General features: G+C 36.7%; 1 pseudogene; it reads right to left on the bottom strand.

The window, feature by feature from the left end:
* Nucleotides 1–15,892: 15,892 nt before the first annotated feature.
* LOC132304774 ((S)-N-methylcoclaurine 3'-hydroxylase isozyme 1-like) lies at nucleotides 15,893–17,486 on the bottom strand (annotated as a pseudogene).
* Between the last annotated feature and the right edge of the window lie 242 nt (nucleotides 17,487–17,728).

The following is a 17,728-nucleotide window of genomic DNA, read 5'->3' as shown; positions in this document are numbered from 1 at the left end:
TGCTCTTAAAAATAAATTCAGAATAATCAGATTTGATTTTCTAAATTTTCTCTCTCTAAAAGGCTTTCTCAAAATATAGAATTGATTTTCCCTAAAGTCATAAATAAGCCAATGTATATGACAAGGTTTATAGAGAGTTTAGAAAGTCCTAATCCCTCAGAAAATATGATAAATTTCGTGCATAGGACTTGGAAGGAAGTTGGGATTGAACTGGAAAATAACAGATAGAACAAGGAAACTGGAAAACCTGTTGCATTCAGGACTTATGGAACCGGTTCCCAATCTTGCTACCGGCTCCCAAAGGACGGTAAAGAGTTCTTCGAATTGCAGCTTCTGGACCCGGTTCCCAAATCTTGGTGCCGGTTCCCACTTTATAGAATCCAAATAAACTTGGATTTTCTGTATTTTGGTAACTCTGAACATATACCTTGTACGTAATTGTGTCCTAAGTGGGAAACGATGTCCTAATATGTTGTTCTTTCATTTTCAATGATCAACAATACTTTTTTCTTCTGAACAACCTCTAATTGCGCAGTTAATGTCGAGTCTGATATGGTAATAGATATTACAACTTGACTAGAACATGTTTTGTTACCGAAATATGCCAATTACAAAAATATATCAGAGTTACGCGGGGTGCGAAAATAGTCAGTTGATTTTAATTGTGATTAACTCCTTTAATGACCTAGATCTGGTTATTAAGTCAACTTGCTCAATTTATAATTGATTAAATTATATGATCAATTTAAACATACACAATCACAAATATATGTAAAGTAAAACAAGTAAAATTTTAGAGAGATTGCACCATGATTTTTAGCGAATAAACCCCAGTTGATAAAATACGTCAACTGTTTGCATGGGAAAAACCTCGTGGACTATTCAGTCTAAAGTAAACTGATCCACTATGTTTGAAACAAAGTACACCGAACTTTGACTCTGGCTCACACCCTATCGTTCTACCAAACACCATTTGCTGACAATTCTCTGGCTTTGCAACTCCCCGTCCAATAGCAACTTGACCTCAGATTTATGCTTAATATTTGTAGAAGAGTAACAGGTAGATCAGACAACACTCCATGAATGCTCTAACCCTTTCAAAGTTTGATTGCTTTTACTTCTGTTCTTCAAGATCTGAACCTAATTATAGAAGAATTAAATCATGCTCTTCATTTAGAATCACTGAATCTTTAATATAGCTCCAGTTCTAATGAGATAGAGAACAACAAAACTAAATCACTCATGAATATATTTGTGTGCTCTCAAAAACAAATTCAGAATAATCAGATTTGATTTTCTAAATTTTCTCTCTCTAAAAGGCCTTCTCAAAATATAGAATTGATTTTCCCTAAAGTCATGAATAAACCAATGTATATGACAAGGTTTATATAGAGTTTAGAAAGTCCTAATCCCTCAGAAAATATAATAAATTTTGTGCATAGGACTTTGAAGGAAGTTGGGATCAAATAGGAAACTAACAGATAGAACAAGGAAACTGGAAAACCTGTTGCATTCAGGACTTGTGGAATCGGTTCCCAATTTTGCTATCAGTTCCCAAAGGAGAGTAAAGAGTTCTTCAAATTGCAGCTTCTGGAACCGGTTCCAAAATCTTAGTTCCGGTTCCCATTTGACAGAATCCAATTAAAACTTGGATTTTCTGTATTTTGGTAACTCTGAACATATACTTTGTAGGTAATTGTGTCCTAAGTGGGAAATGATGTCCTAATATGTTGTTCTTTCCTTTTCGATGATCAACAATACTTTCCTCTTCTAAACAACCTCCAATTCCGTAGTGGATGTCGAGTCTGATACGGTAACCGATATTACAACTCGACTATGACATGTTTTGTTACTGAAATATGCCGATTAGAAAAATATATCTCACAATCTCCCCCTTTGGCAATTTCATGACAAAACCCTAAAAATAATTGATAATCTTCCCAAAGCAAAAAGTAAATTACAACCGTTATAAAACACGGAATATGGTATCTCTGTTCTATCTTTTTCTCTTGGACAAAATCTCACTTGATATCCTACACATGAATCAAGCAGAACTACCAGTGAAAGCTTAATAAGCATATTAAAAACCCCCTGAATAATATATCCAAAAAAAATTGTAGATTGTCTCCCCCTTAATGTAACCTTGTTCCCCCCATATTTGGAACAAAATTGACAAAATAACAGCAAAATAACCAAAGAGTAAACAGGAATCAGTTTAACATATGTCAGAAAGCAAAATAAAATATCTAAAAATATCAAGTCATGTCTGTGTAAAAACTGAGTAAAAAATGATGTATGAATGCTATGGACATAGAATCAAGCATCAGGATATTCTCCGGCAAATGGAACTGTAGATGTCAGAATGTCCTCATCACCACTATCTGTGTCACTCCCACTGTCATCCTCATCATCTTCTGCATCAGCATCTGTCTCATTATCCTCATCTTTCTCATCCTCAGCCACAAGTGACGGATCTAGAGGGGCTGGTCTGTATACATCCTCAGAAATACCACCCGTCCTATGCTCCTTAAGCAATCTAACATCTTCTTGAAGATCACGAACAACATCCATCAAGGATTTTTAATTATGAAGAGTCAAAGAGTAGAGCAAATTGGTATTCAGAGTGTTAAAAGCCCGTTTAGTCGGAAAGAGCTTAGTAACCTCCGAAAGAGATGATGAAGAAGCAGCTGCACCCCTGCTAGCTTTCCTAGATGAAGCTCTTGTAGATTTAGCCTTGTTAATAACCCTAACATCCATCTTGGACATTATCTCAATATGATGAGCACGGGGTGGAAGTGGAATACCAAATGCCCAATATAAAGCCTTGATGATCATAGGGAATGGGGATGATTTTTTTTTTTTTTGGTATTATTCTTGTAGTGTGCTATCATCAGTCCATAAATAGAAGAATCAAGATGAATCATAGCATCTATGGATAAGAGATATAGTACTTCTGCACGGTCTATGGAGATAACATCCTTTTTCCTTAAGTAGCCAAGATTTGAGATGGCAAACAATTTTAGAAACGCTGCCTCATCTATAAGATAGCGATTTGGAATATAGTCAAGAAATCTCAGTGAGTCTGGAACACACAGCTTATTATAAATATCTTCCCACTTCAGCCCGGAATGTTCCAATGGAAGGCGGTAGCCAGTGCTTGAAAAATTCTTGGGAATGCCAAGAACATTGCCGATCACATCAGTTTAATCCACATAGTCCTTCCCGAACAAACACAACTCAAAATATCTTGAATCATGAACCTTGCGGATATTTGAGTAGAAATAATGAACTAAATCTCGATTATAGGAATTTGCCATCGTGGTATAAAATAACCACTTGATTTTCTTATCTCTAACTTTTTTACCTAAGTGACGCAGTTCAGATATTATTTCAAGAAGACTAAAATAAAAATCAGAAAAGATTTCATCTTCTTTCATCACGATTTTCCCAAATTTATGATAAAACAACTGAATTTTGGACAACTTCACTTTCGAAGTTCCTTTATGAGTAACCTGCAAAATATCCCAAGCTTCTTTAGCAGTTTTACAATAAAAAATTCTAGCATATTTAGATGGAACTACAGAATTAATAATTGAATATAAAGCTTTGACATTAACATCATTACGCTCAGTTTCAATAGCAGTAAAAGCAAAAGTATCTTTTAACTCTTTGACTATTTTACCATCCACAGTTGTATCTACTGTAGGAGGTGTATAGCAAGATTCAACAATCGCCCAAGTTTTACCACCAGAATTTTGTAAATAGGCTCTCATCTTTGATTTCCAAAAATTATAATTATCTCCTCTAAATAATGGACCATGTTGATTAGAACTGCCTTCTTTCAACGCATAAGAAATGATTAAAACAATTTTGTTTTTGAAAATAAAACTTAACTTTCAAACAAAGATCAACTCAATATGTAACGACCCGGTCATTTGCCTTCCTTTCCTTTTTTCTGAAATTTTACGAATGAATTTTTTTTCGTTTAATTTTCTTTTCTGAGCTCTGTTTTGTGTCGCTTAGTGTCATCTTGAGTGCTCAGAATTGATTTCTGAGACTCTTTCATGTGAATTAACAACTTCCTTTGAGGACCGAGTCATTTTTGCATTTTCACTTTTCGGATACTATGCACTATTTCATCCTTTTCCCTATTCTGTATTTTTCCCATTTATCACATTGTTGGCACAACCTGACTTCTCATGCTCGGAGTTGGTTTTTGACTTCACGTGCCTTTATCTTGAGTGATTTTCTCGAAATGCGTATTTTTACTTTTGCAAGAAAGTATTCTGGTTGCTCCCGGTGCCCATAGGGGCATGGATGCACAATTCTTCAGAATCTTTTTCATTTCTTGGGGTGTTTTTCATAAATATCTTTTGAAGATTTTTATTTTAAGGGTATCTAAGAAAATATCTTTTGGAAGATATTTTCATTCTGGGGCAATTTCGTAGTTAACCCTTTTTGTAGGGGCCACTGTGCAATTAACGAAAGTTAATGTAAAATGCCTCGTCTGGAGCCTGGATCCTCATACGGGATACATTTTCACATTTTGTCAAGTCGTGAACTCTTAGAATTCCGTTCTGGTCATTTTTCTCCAGTTTTAGAGTTTTTGGACCCGGTTACAACCGAACTTGTTCGGGGCATAACTTTCTACTCGGGACTCAGTTTTTGACGCCGTTTCTTCCGTTGTTCATATTTTCTTATTTTGAATCTTTTTGATTCATGAATTTTTACCATTTGAGCCTGTTTGCTCAAATTCCACTTTTCCGGACCCGACGAGGCCCTTTCGGGGCACTTTTTGAGACTTAATATAAATAGGTGCCTTAAAGAAGAAAATCAGAATTTTCTTCATCTTCTTCCTCTCTTGGCCGACCATCCTTGGCAGCCATGGCTGCCACCCTTTGACCTTCTCCTCCACTTGTATTCCTAAGTGAAAATCCTTCGGCCTTAACATTTGTTGTTCGCCTCGTCGTGCTCTACCATTACCCCTTATTGGAAACCATTTTTGACCAAATTTCAAGTTCGGGATTGAGGTCAAGTTGTGATTTTCATGGGGCTTCTTGGGGATTCATACAGATTGTGTTGTCCCCGTCAAAACCCTTCGATTTCGGCGGATTCGAAACACTTTTTTTTCAGTGGGGATTTGAGGTCTTCATCTCAAATTGAGGTAGGGGGTGTTACAATTTAAATTCTTGCTATATTACATGCTTGTGATGCTTATATAACTTGATTACATGCTTGGATGTAAAATCTAGAAATTTTATTATTTATTTTTCTTATGAAGGATTTAATTTTCTCGGTTATCCATAACTTTGTTTAATCATGTGGCATGATAGAATATTATCCCTTGATATGTAGATTGACATATATTAAATTTAGATTATTTGGACAAGTATTGAAGATTTTATTAAATATTTATCTTGAATAAAATATTAATTCATGTGGTCTTAACTAGCTTGAAATCAATGTATGATAGCATATTATATTAGGCCTTAGCATGCTCTTCAACATAGTTGAATTTGAAAGTAATTGGAGGTGTTTTGAAAATTAGTAATTAGTAATTAATTTGCCCCGAGTGCACTATTCACTCTATTTGAATTCCCACTTGATATTATTGATTTACATGCCATATACCTTCATATATATTTGATTTAGAATATTCGGTTAGGTTTTGAAACCTTTCATTTAATTAATTTCCTTGTTTAAGATTTAATCCTCATGGTGATATACAACTTGGAATTGAATTGTGGCATACTAGAAAATTAAGCTTTGGTATGGTTGTTCACATATATTAAATTGGGATTAATTGCATGAGAATTGCAACTTTTCTTTTATATTTAAGTTTAGTGAAAGTTTAATTCACATGGTCGTAAATTGAATGAAATAAACTTGTAATGTGATATTATATCAGTCCTTGGCATGTTCTCTAAGATATGTTAAATTGAGAGCATTTGGTTAAGTTTGAAAATCTAGAGATTTTAATTAAAAGAATTAATTAAAATCTATTTTGTGGTCCCATTACCTTAATTAAGGTTTTAACTTGATATTTGTATTGGCCATGACTTGTTTACTAGTATATATTAATTTGTGGACCATTTGAAGTTGCTTTAGAACCTTGGTAATTAAATTAGCATGATTTAATTAGAGTTCTACTTTGTTGTTCCAATAACCTAATTGAGTTTTAGAATGGATATAGGTGATGACCATGCCATGTTCTTTAATATGTATTAATTTGAGGTTATTTGGAATTGAATTAGAATCTAGGGAATTTAATTATTTTTATTTAATTAAATTCTATCTAATTGAGCCATGGATTTAATTGTGTTTGAAAGTCGTTTCTATATCAAAATCCTGGACATGGACTTGTTATATATTCATTTGGTTATGTTTTGAGCATTGGATAACATAGTTGTTATGTTTATACTCATGAGAATATGTTTTCCTTATTGAATATATTATTGCCTTGTGTAATGATTTGCACACTTTGCATTCAACATCTTTCATGCATAGCGTGTAACGAATCGTACACTGAAGATTCGACATTCATCATATCATATTAGTTGTGGACTTAGAGCATATATTGTATAGGTTTCCAAATTTGGTTGTGCATGATAGATAGTTGATTATCTAGTATATACATATTGATATATACGTTGTTGCATAACTTGTTGATTTTGGAAACTTGGGGATGTCGTTGTTTGACTACAGCTAGGACTCCTCTACAATCTAGTGCGCACATAGGGAGGTTTACCATGGGCTAGTAACCCTAAAGTAACCAAGGTGTCGGCCTAATCCAACTGATGTCCGAGTATCTACTTTGTTTGATTTCACATTTTATTTTCAAGTTGATAACTAGATGATGTTGTAACTTGTTGTTCCTTATTTGACTTCCCATTTTAAGTTACATGATGTTAACTTTGTAAAATTGTGCCTTATGCGTTGTATTGGAAGTTCCAATGTTGGTTAAATTGCATCGATATCATGATTTGTGTTTTGATGTTCTAATATAGCTTAGGAACGATCTTATGGATTCATTTGGAACATAGATGTTAGGTGGCATGACCCACTATTGTTATTTTATGCTTTAGATTCTAAGTTAATGGCTTTGAGAACTTATACCTTATTACATTGTATAACATGCTCTTTTGTTGTTGAATTGCATGGATAATGTGATTTTTGTTAACTTGTGTTCAAATATGATTTTTGTCATGTTGTATGGATTACTCTAGACTTTGTTCAATTACATTAATAATGTGATCCATGTTAACTATAAACTTGTTGTATTAAATGGATTACTCCAACCTTACTTTGTTTCACTTATGTATATATATCATGATTCTTATTGTTTATACTCCATGATAGCTTAGGATGATCATTGAGTCTCACTTTGACATAGACGTTTGGTAGCATGATCCCTTTGAACTATATCATGTTAGTCCTAAAAATCTTCAAGAAATCGAGTCGATGCATGCTCATTCTCTACGAGTAAACTTGTTTACTCACCCCGAAGTTACTGGGGGATTTGATCAGGTATGAAGACATGGTTCGTGATGCTTGCTGTTCGTTGAGATGGCTTCTAGCTTTTCAGTTTTATTACATGCAAGTTTTAGCATGAAAATACCATTTTCATAGCCTTTTGTATAAAATTTGTGTTCTTTGATTCTAAATATGTAAAGTGTACATAAGTACACTCCTTTTTATTGTATTCAACATGTATAATGACATGTATTATGTATTCCATGCACCTTTACTTTTAAACTTTATTTGAAATCCATGAATATTCATGAATGTAGAATTTTGCCTTTAATGAGAAAAGTATGAAAACTAGGGTTTTGATATGTCATTTTCGCACCGGTGTGTCCATTGTGTATGTAATTCATCCTTTAGCATTCATTTGCCATATGTGAGGTGTGGCCAAGGGCCAAACACCATTTAGTTTTCATTTTTTGCATTTTAGTTCACATATCGCATTTTTGGGCTAAAATAGTAAAATCCGAGCCTTTAAGGGTTCATATTCAAATCGGGTGGTGCAAAGTGTGTTCCGGCACCTCTACTAGGTCTCATTTATCTTGGATGAAGTGTGGCTAAGGGCCAAACGGTCATTTGAAACCATTTCCTAATTTTGGTTTTCATTTTTCCTATTTTATGTCCATTTTTGCCTTTTTGGCCGTTAGGGGGTCGAATTTTGTATCGACGGTATTTTTAAACCTTGGATAATTGTAGCGCGTCCTAATAGGTAAGTTACGTCTATGTGCCTGATCATTTTTAGGAAAAACTCTTTCGTTGGCGAAATAAGCCTCTTTTGGATTCGTTTCACACTTTTGTTGAAAAATCTTGCTTAAGGGCATTTTGGGGATTTCCTTTGGGAAATAAATTCCTTTCTTGACTCCGTCATATAGAAAATGTGATTTTAGGGGGAGTTTCTTCACGACATTTTTTCAAAAAATGTCATCTTGATCTCGAAAACCGCGCTGCAAACTCATTTTTCTGCTATTCTACTGTTTTTGCTGTTTAAGTTCAACTCTGGTCAAGTTGAACCGGTTTAAGAAGGTTGAACCAGTTTAAGATGTGTCTTTTAGTCCAATATGGGTGTACTACCCATGTTGAACCGGTTTAAGGAGGCTGAACCAGTTCAAGTCTTGCAGAACTGTTTTGTAGGTTCAGCTTTGGTCTTCCAAATTTGAACTATCATAACTTCTTCATTTTAACTCTGAATTGGTCTGTTCTTGAGTCTAAACTGACCATGTCGAAATAGAATTTCTAATGGTATGAATTTCAGTTTTAGATTCTTTTCCTAGCTCATGATATCTTCATTTTAGTGAGAGGGTGCCAGATTTGGTTCGAACCGGAATAGGGTTCTTCTGGGATTTCCTTTCCTTTGGCCTTGGGACTTCATATGAAGTTACCAAAGGATGTTTTTGGATGTTTTTGATCTCATTTTACTTGTTGGGATTCAAATTCCTTCCTCTTAGGGTAAAATGACCATTTTACCCTTGGTCCTTCTTTTGGTAGGGTTTTGATACCCTTGTCTTCATGTTGCTTCCGCTGAGTCTTGAAATTCCTTGAAGGGCCATTCTTGTGTCTTAGGGATGATGTACATCTCTAAGGACTTGGTTTCATTTTGCTTCTGCATTTTGGATCCGCTTCGGGTCATCACATAACACACTGGGTTGAAAAATCCAGGGTCGTCACACAATGTATAGAGATTGGTTCTGATACCAAATTGTGAGTCGTACACCGCAGAATGTATTAAAGAAAGTATTAGATTTTGTAAAATAGATCTGTGTCTTTACCAACTTTACTTATTTTAGCAATTAAACAATTAATCACATGCAGATAAAATGGAGCAAAGTATAAAGTTAGAGATGACATCAGGATTTTAGCGAGGAAACCCTAGTTAATAAAATACGTTAACTGTTATGGGAAAAACCTCGTGTACTGTGCAGTCTAAAGTAAACTAATCCACTATACTTGAAACAAAGTATACCGAACTTTGACTTTGGCTCACACCCTATCGTTCTATCAAACACCAACTGCTGACAATCCTCTGGCTTTGCGACCCCCCATCCAACAGCAACTTGACCTCAGGCTTATGCTTGATATTTGTAGAAGAGTAACAGGTAGATTGGACAACACTCCTCGAATGCTCTAACCCTTTCAAAGTGTGATCGCTTTTACTTCTATTCTTCAATCGTCTGAACTTGTTGTAGAAGAAGATCTACTTTTGTCTAATCGATGTAGATGCAACTGTGTGATCATAATCAGGATTCGAACACCACAATTGTAAACTCACTATGTGTTTATGTGTATGTGTTCTAGAAAGAAGACAGAAAAATTAACTCTGATTTTCTGCAAAAATAATCTTCCTAAGGCTTTTAAGAATAATGAATTTGTAGAACAAAAGCCGTAAATAAACCAATGTATATGTCATAGTTTATATAGAGATTTACAAAGTCCCATTCCTTCTGAAAATAAAGGAAATTTCGTGCATAGGACTTGAAAGGAAAGTTTGATAAAAAAGGAATTAGATAGAATAAGGAAACTGGAAAACCTGTTGTATTCAGGACTTGTGGAACCAGTTCCTAAAGGATAGTAAAGAGTTCTTCGAATTGCAGCTTCTGGAACCAGTTCCCAAATCTTGGTACCGGTTCCCACTTTATAGAATCCAACTAAAACTTGGATTTTCTGTATTTTGGTAACTCTGAACATATACCTTGTAGGTAATTGTGTCCTAAGTGGAAAACGATGTCCTAATATGTTATTCTTTCCTTTTCGATGATAAATAATACTTTCCTCTTCTGAACAACCTCCAATTTTGTAGTCGATGTCAAGTCTGATACGGTAACTGATATTACGACTCAACTAGGACATGTTTTGTTATCAAAATACGCCAATTACAAAAATATATCTCACAATTTTCTTTCAATTGAAATCATATTCACACTGCCTATCATTCTCTTCATTTGTGCTTGACAAAGGCGTGTTCGGAGCAGCTCTTCTAATTCCTCAGTCGGCTCTGGTCGTCCGTGGATTGCATTTATTATCCGAACAGGTTGTGCGCTCTGATAACTCAGTTTTTGACTCCTTTTCACTTGTTCCACCGGTTAGTTCTACTCTACTGTCAGGCCCTGAATGTATCCTGAAAACTCACCCCTCGCTATCAACATTTCCACTTGCCTCCTTAAGTTCCTGCGTTCGTTAGTCTGATGACCAAAATCACTATGGAAAGCGCAATGTTTAGATTGATCTCTCTACTCGAGAGGTTACCTAATTGGCAAGGGAGAGTGAAACTTATCTTAATTCTCTTGATATAGCCTCGTGAGAGTGACCTTTAGTGAAGTGACCGATTCCTCTTCTCTAGGCGTCTTCTCTGCCTTCCAGAAGGTCTGACACTGTGGCGGAGCTTGTTTTTGCCGGATCTTAGCTTTGGACTTGATTGACGTCTTCCTTACATTAGCTGCTTCTTCTTCTTCCAAACGCACGAAACCGTTAGTTCTCTCATTCAGCTCGTCCATAGTTTTTGGCGTATTCACCACCAGACTTGTGTGGAACAGTGTCCCTCAATTCATTTCCAGCTTGAACGCCTGAATCGCCGTGGATGGATGACATTCCATTACCATGCTCTTGACAAGGTTGAACCTGGTGAAGAAAGCCTGGAGTCACTCATCTTCATGCTGCTTCATTGTAAACAAGCTTGAGATATCTTTGGCCGGACGTTTGTTCCCATAATACTGACTGATGAACTTGTCACACAGATCTTGGAAGCTAACAATCGAGCCTTTGGCCAGATTCTTGAACCAATTGGCGCTGGCCCGGTCAAACTTGGAGGAAAGCACTTGCACATCAAAGGATCATTCTCTGTGTTCAGAGCCATTTTCAACTAAATGTGGTAAATGTGATCGATCAGGTCACTCGTCCTATCAAACAGAATGAAAATTGGCATAGAAAACTTTCTCGGGTTAGGAGCGTGTAGAATCTCATCAGTAAATGGTGAAGCAACTATTCTTATCGATGAACAGAGGGCTTCATTCTCCCTTAGATGCTTTGAGAATGTCTTCTGCTCAGCAGACCCCTTGTCCAGACCTTTATCTTCGTATGTGGCCATTGATGGTCGATAAGGAGGATCGTAGGACCGTTCCTCAGTGAACTCCCTCTACCAGGACGGTGTAGCCTTGTTGCAACCATACGCCATAGTTTCTTCTCGCCTCAGGCTTTCATGATACGGATCGAATGCCATGGCTTCCTCTTGCCTGATCCGCTCACGATGCGGATCCAGATTGTTACGACCCCGAATTTTCTAATAAAATCCTCAATTTATTCAAATACAAATACATCAAAATACACAAAAAATTTGCCCTCTCTTTTATACAAAGTCAATTTCCTAAAAAATATACAAAATTCTCCACATAAATAAAATAAATCTAGCAACGCCGACTCTTCAGCCTAAGCCCGAATCTAGCAATCCCCGTTCATCTTCGGTACTTGAAATTGGAGGATGGTGAGACAAAAAGTCCCAGCAGGAAAAACCATAACAAGAATTTCATGGAGGTTTAACAAAACAGTTTAGCAAAATATACATATTCATGTGAGTATATAAACAAAATACATATGCGTTTAATTAAAACATTTAATAAAAATATTTGAAGCAAAACCACTCCAAGCCATTCAAGGTATAGAGAATCCTACATTGAAAAAAAGAATTTCCTCACTGGATCACCAAATCACCAAGCTTCCGGCCTCCTCTGCTAACTCGGCTCCTCTCTACAACTCTTGTTTCACTCTTTGTCTGCACTTAACTCTCTCTGTTTCTCTCGAATTTTTCTCTTTTGCTTTTATCATGCAAACCTAAACTCATACACCTTATTTAAAGGCCATTCCACCAACAAACCCACGTGATTTTGGCCCAAAAATCTTTAATGGACCTCGCCACATCATTACCTTTACCAATTCTTATCTTTTCATTCATATACCAAGCCCATGTGCACAAAACCAAAGCACAAGTAATACTGGCAATAAAAGTCCTTGTGGATGCCGCCAAAAATCTTTCTTTTCTTTTTTTTCTAATCTCGACTGCAGCTCCATTGCTTCTCTCTTCAGTCAGCAGACAAACAATATATAAATATATATATAAAATAAGTAACAAAATCAATGAACCCATTCAATCAACTTTTTAGTGGACCCTACAAAAACATCATCAATCTCATTTTCCTTTCGCACTTCGGCTGGCACATCACCTCCACCCTTAGACACAGAATATATATATATATATATATATATATATATAAACTAATTATAAGATAATAACCACCACACCCCCACCATAACAAAAAAAATTAAAATATAAATTAAAATTTCTTTGAAAATCCGTGTCATCACAATCTACACCACTTAAAAAGAATTTCGTCCCCGAAATTTAGATCCAACCGTCCTAGTATACTCGAAAACACCAATAACCACAAAACCAATCCATAAATCCCTACCCCTGGCAATGTGAGATACAGTGATATGTAGGACGTTGTGGTAGTTGCTAGTGCTAGTCACCGGCCCACACACTCTGTAACCGTTGTGGTAGCTAGTCGATGCGTCACCCGCCCACTAAAAAAAAAACAATAACAAACCCAAGCTACCTGCCCAACCACACTAACCAACCATCCCAGTAGCTGCCAGTGAATGCCATCCGCCCACACACACCTGACTATGAGTGGTAGCTAACCAATACTACACACTCGCCCACTCACATCCGTTTACATCATCATTACACTCACACTTCCGGTTGGGTACAGCTCTAATACCATTTTGTCACGACCCCAAATTTTTTAATAAAATTCTTAATTTATTCAAATACAAATACATCAAAATGCACAAAAAATTTGCCCTCTCTTTTATACAAAGTCAATTTCCTAAAAAATATACAAAATTCTCCACATAAATAAAATAAATCTAGCAACACCGACTCTTCAGCTTAAGCCCGAATCTAGCAATCCCCGTTCATCTTCGGTACCTGAAACTGGAGGATGGTGAGACAAAAAGTCCCAGTAAGAAAAACCATAACAAGAATTTCATGGAGGTTTAACAAAACAGCTTCACAAAATATACATATTCATATGAGTATATAAACAAAATACATATGCATTTAATTAAAACATTTAAAAAAATATTTGAAACAAAACCACTCCAAGTCATTCAAGGTTTAGAGAACCCTACACTGAAAAAAAGAATTTCTTCACTAGATCACCAAATCACCAAGCTTCCGGCCTCCTCTGCAAACTCGGCTCCTCTCTGCAACTCTTGTCTTACTCTCTGTCTGCACTCAACTCTCTCTGTTTCTCTCTAATTTTTCTCTTTTGTTTTCCTAATGCAAACCTAAACTCACACACCTTAATTAAAGGCCATTCCACCAATAAACCCACGTGATTTTGGCTTAAAAATCTTTAATGGACCCCGCCACATCGTTACCTTTAGCAATCGTTATCTTTTCATTCATATACCAAGCCCACGTGCACAAAACCAAAGCACAAGTAATACTGGCAATAAAAGTCCTTGTGGGTCCCGCCAAAAATCTTTCTTTTCTTCTTTTCCAATCTTGGTTGCAACTCCATTGCTTCTCTCTTCAGTCAGTAGACAAAATAATATATAAATATATATATAAAATAAGTAACAAAATCAATGAACCCATTCAATCAACTTTTTAGTGGACCCCACGAAAACATCATCATTCTCATTTTCCTTTCACACTTCGGCTGTCACATCACCTCCACCCTTAGACGCAAAATAAATAAATAAATAAATATATATATATATATATATATATATATATATATATATATATATATATAAAATAGTAAACAAACCAAATCAAATACCCACTTTCTTTCCTCATTCGGCTGCCATTCTTCATCAGACATACATACTATATATATATATATATAAACTAATTATAAGATAATAACCACCACACCCCCACCAAAACAAAAACAATAAAAATATAAATTAAAATTTCTTCAAAAATCCGGGTCATCACACAGATGGACAGATCCTTCTCGATCTTCCACGTGACGAGCATTTGGCGGCAAATCAACCAGTTTGATCTATTCGTCGTGAAGATCCACGCGATCATTACCTTCCTGCTTGCCCTGGTGCACAACGTCAGGTTGCACACCTTTTCCCCTATAGGAGGTGGTCGTGGAATCAACGGAGCTTCCCAACGCTCCATTCCAGCTCGTAACTCTACATTCTCTCTTCTCAGGGCATCGATCATGCTCATCAACTCATCAACCTTCGTCTGTTGGCCATTCTCATGTGGATTAGAACTTTCACCTCGGATCATCGTTCCTGATCGGAACAGAGTCATCAACCGTGAATTCCTGACTGGATCTGACCTCTGCTAATGCGAACTCACTAGATTTGACCTCAAACTAGCAGAATTTCGATCTCTTTCTACCGGGTCTGATTCGTAATCGATTGGCTTTACTCCTGCTGCAGACTCGCTAAATCTGATCTCGGTGAACAGATCAAGATGTTTCAGATCCAATTTCGATCTCCAAAGAGCAATTAGAACCACCGCTCGACCAGACAGATTGCCATCTCCTTGACTTGAATTCACCTTCTAGAGATCAAGCTTTTCCTTCATGAATCAATTGTGATCGAATCAATCTTCCTCAATTCCCACGGACGGCGCCATTGAAAATGCAAGAAATTTTCCCCAATGTTGACTGAATGATCTTACACTTCAAATATTTTTCCAACCCCCTTTCCCTCTATTTTCAATCCATTTATAGACTGTTACAGATCTTCTTGAGGCTTCCTAACTAACTCCTTGCACTGGGCTGATCACCTGGCTCTTTTTGGTCATGGGCTCAATTTCCTCTTTCCGGAGTCGGGCTTTCGGCTTGATTTCCCAATCCTGGGCCTGTTCAATGACTATTTGGTTTAGGGCGGTTGCTCTCGCCCGACCCGTTCTCAACAATCCGAATCGTATCCAGCCTAGGTCACTTTTCGTATCCTCAACATCCAATGGATTGGTCACTTTACGTCATTTGAGGATTGACGAGGGAATTAGATCAACCAAGTGCATACAAATTGTCCTTCTAAGACATGATTTTTTTAAACTCACCACTTGAAATTTGAACTAAGATAAAAAATAAAAAAAAAAATAAAAAAATTGCCTCATGAGCTTAGTTTCCTGATGAACACGCAAAAGTACCATTGATGCAAGTGATCATATGATATATCTTTTATTAATACAAGTATGTATTGAAATATAAACTTAAGCTTTCATAGTTGAAAATTGATATAATGAGCCATATCTTTGATGCACACAACCAAGTGTGATTATTGTAACAGTAGTAAATGATAGCTAGGAAGATAAGGTAGATTGGAGTTAGCAATCCGTAGCTTATTTGCTAAGTGTGGGAATGAGGACCAAGGGTACTTCCTTCATCAAAAACAGAGAAATCTTTTCATTCATGTCTAGCTCATTGGGATCATTTCCATGTGGAAGAGACCAGTCAAAAGTATGAATCAATGAAGCAAGTACGAAAGGAACAAACTTTGCTGCCAAGGGTAAGGCAGGGCAGATTCTTCTTCTTGCACCGAAGGGTAAGAACTCAAAATCATGCCCTTTAAAATCCAAAGTCGAGTTGAGGAACCTCTCTGGCTTAAATTTCAATGGATCTTCCCAATTCATGGGGTCTCGCCCAATCGCCCAAACATTTACTACTACTTGAGAATTCTTAGGAATGTAGTAATTCATCACTTTGTGCGAGTTAGGTGCACGGCGAGGAATCAGAAGTGGTGCTGGAGGGTGCAGCCTTAGAGTTTCTTTGAAAACGGCTTGAAGCTAATGTAGTTGAGGTAGATGGGATTCTTTTAGCACATCTAGTTTGATTTCTCTCGTCATTTCTTCGCGGACTTTCTTCATGGATTCTGGACTTTTTATCAGTTCTGCCATCACCCACTCAATCGCATTGGTACTAGAGTCTGTACCAGCAGAGAATAGCTCCTGTGACAATGATGCATCATACGTGTGAATAATTGATTGTGTATAAATAAATGCATATATATATAGAGAGAGAGAGAGAGGAGAGGAGAGCAAACAAGGAGCAGATAATTGACTTGTTCATTGGTGCAAGAAATGTCAATGAGGACATCCAAGAAGTCCGTTTGGCTTGAAGCAATGCCTCTGCTTCTTCCTTCTCTTCTGTCTTTGATGTGGGCTCCCACCTGGAACAGACGCTCATAAACACTTCATTGACTTGTTTATACCCTGAAGATCTAATGCACCTAAAATTGGATACAAGTCGGACAGATTTAGAGCTCCGATCAGCTCAACATATTTTGCCAAAAGAGCCTTCATCCCTCCATCCACAATCTCCTTCTTAAAGCTCATAAAATCACTCGATAATAGAAGATTACTCAATATGTTAAACACAGTGGCAAAAGCCACTTCGCCAACTTTCACTTCATTTCCCTCTTTTGCGCTCAAAAACTGCACCATGTCCAACACCTTTTTTTCTCTTGAACATGCTTGAGACTCCATTGCCTTGGCCGAGAAGAGCTCAGTTCGGCATATTGTTCTTAGATTCTTCCATCTATCATTGCACTCCACTGCCCACCCAACAAATCTATCATTGAATTTTGAGAACTTAGCTGGTACTGAATGAGGATCATGTCATGCAGACAACATACGATCATGGGTCTTGAGAATTTCCTCTGCAGCAGTTCTCGATGATCCGACGATCATGGTTCCAGTTCCTAGTCTCAGTGACATGATTGGACTGAGCAAGGTTTGCTAGAGAGATGTGAGGCTTTTTTCCCATTTCGAGAACATTGCCTAATATTGGCCATGGACTTGGTCCTGGTGGAAGTGGTATGGTAGTTTTTGATAGGAAATACGATTTGAAATGCTTTAGGATGAGAAAGATGATGGGTAAGAGGAGTACTATAGGAAAGAAGAGATTTGTTGCTTCACTTGCAATAGTTTCAGCCATGACTTGCAGTACTAACAAGAACTGGCTTTTTGCAGTGTAATTGTATTATTATCAATTACCTTAATTTTACTAGTATATGTAGAGGATGCATGCATGTTTAAAGTCAGCAATTCCTGCTAGGATAGCCGTGCAAGTAAAGTACTGTTAAAGGGGTCTTGCCGTCCAATTCGAATGAAAAAATAATTGGGTATATATAAGTTGGTAGTTCGCACTACTTAATAGCTTAACTCAATCATTGATCC

The sequence above is a fragment of the Cornus florida genome, unplaced genomic scaffold, assembly GCF_030987335.1.
Source record: "Cornus florida cultivar Cherokee Brave unplaced genomic scaffold, ASM3098733v1 CherokeeBrave_3.0.0_Hap2_Chr04, whole genome shotgun sequence".
In the NCBI taxonomy this organism is placed as follows: Eukaryota; Viridiplantae; Streptophyta; class Magnoliopsida; order Cornales; family Cornaceae; genus Cornus; species Cornus florida.
This window is presented reverse-complemented; position numbering and strand designations above follow the sequence as displayed.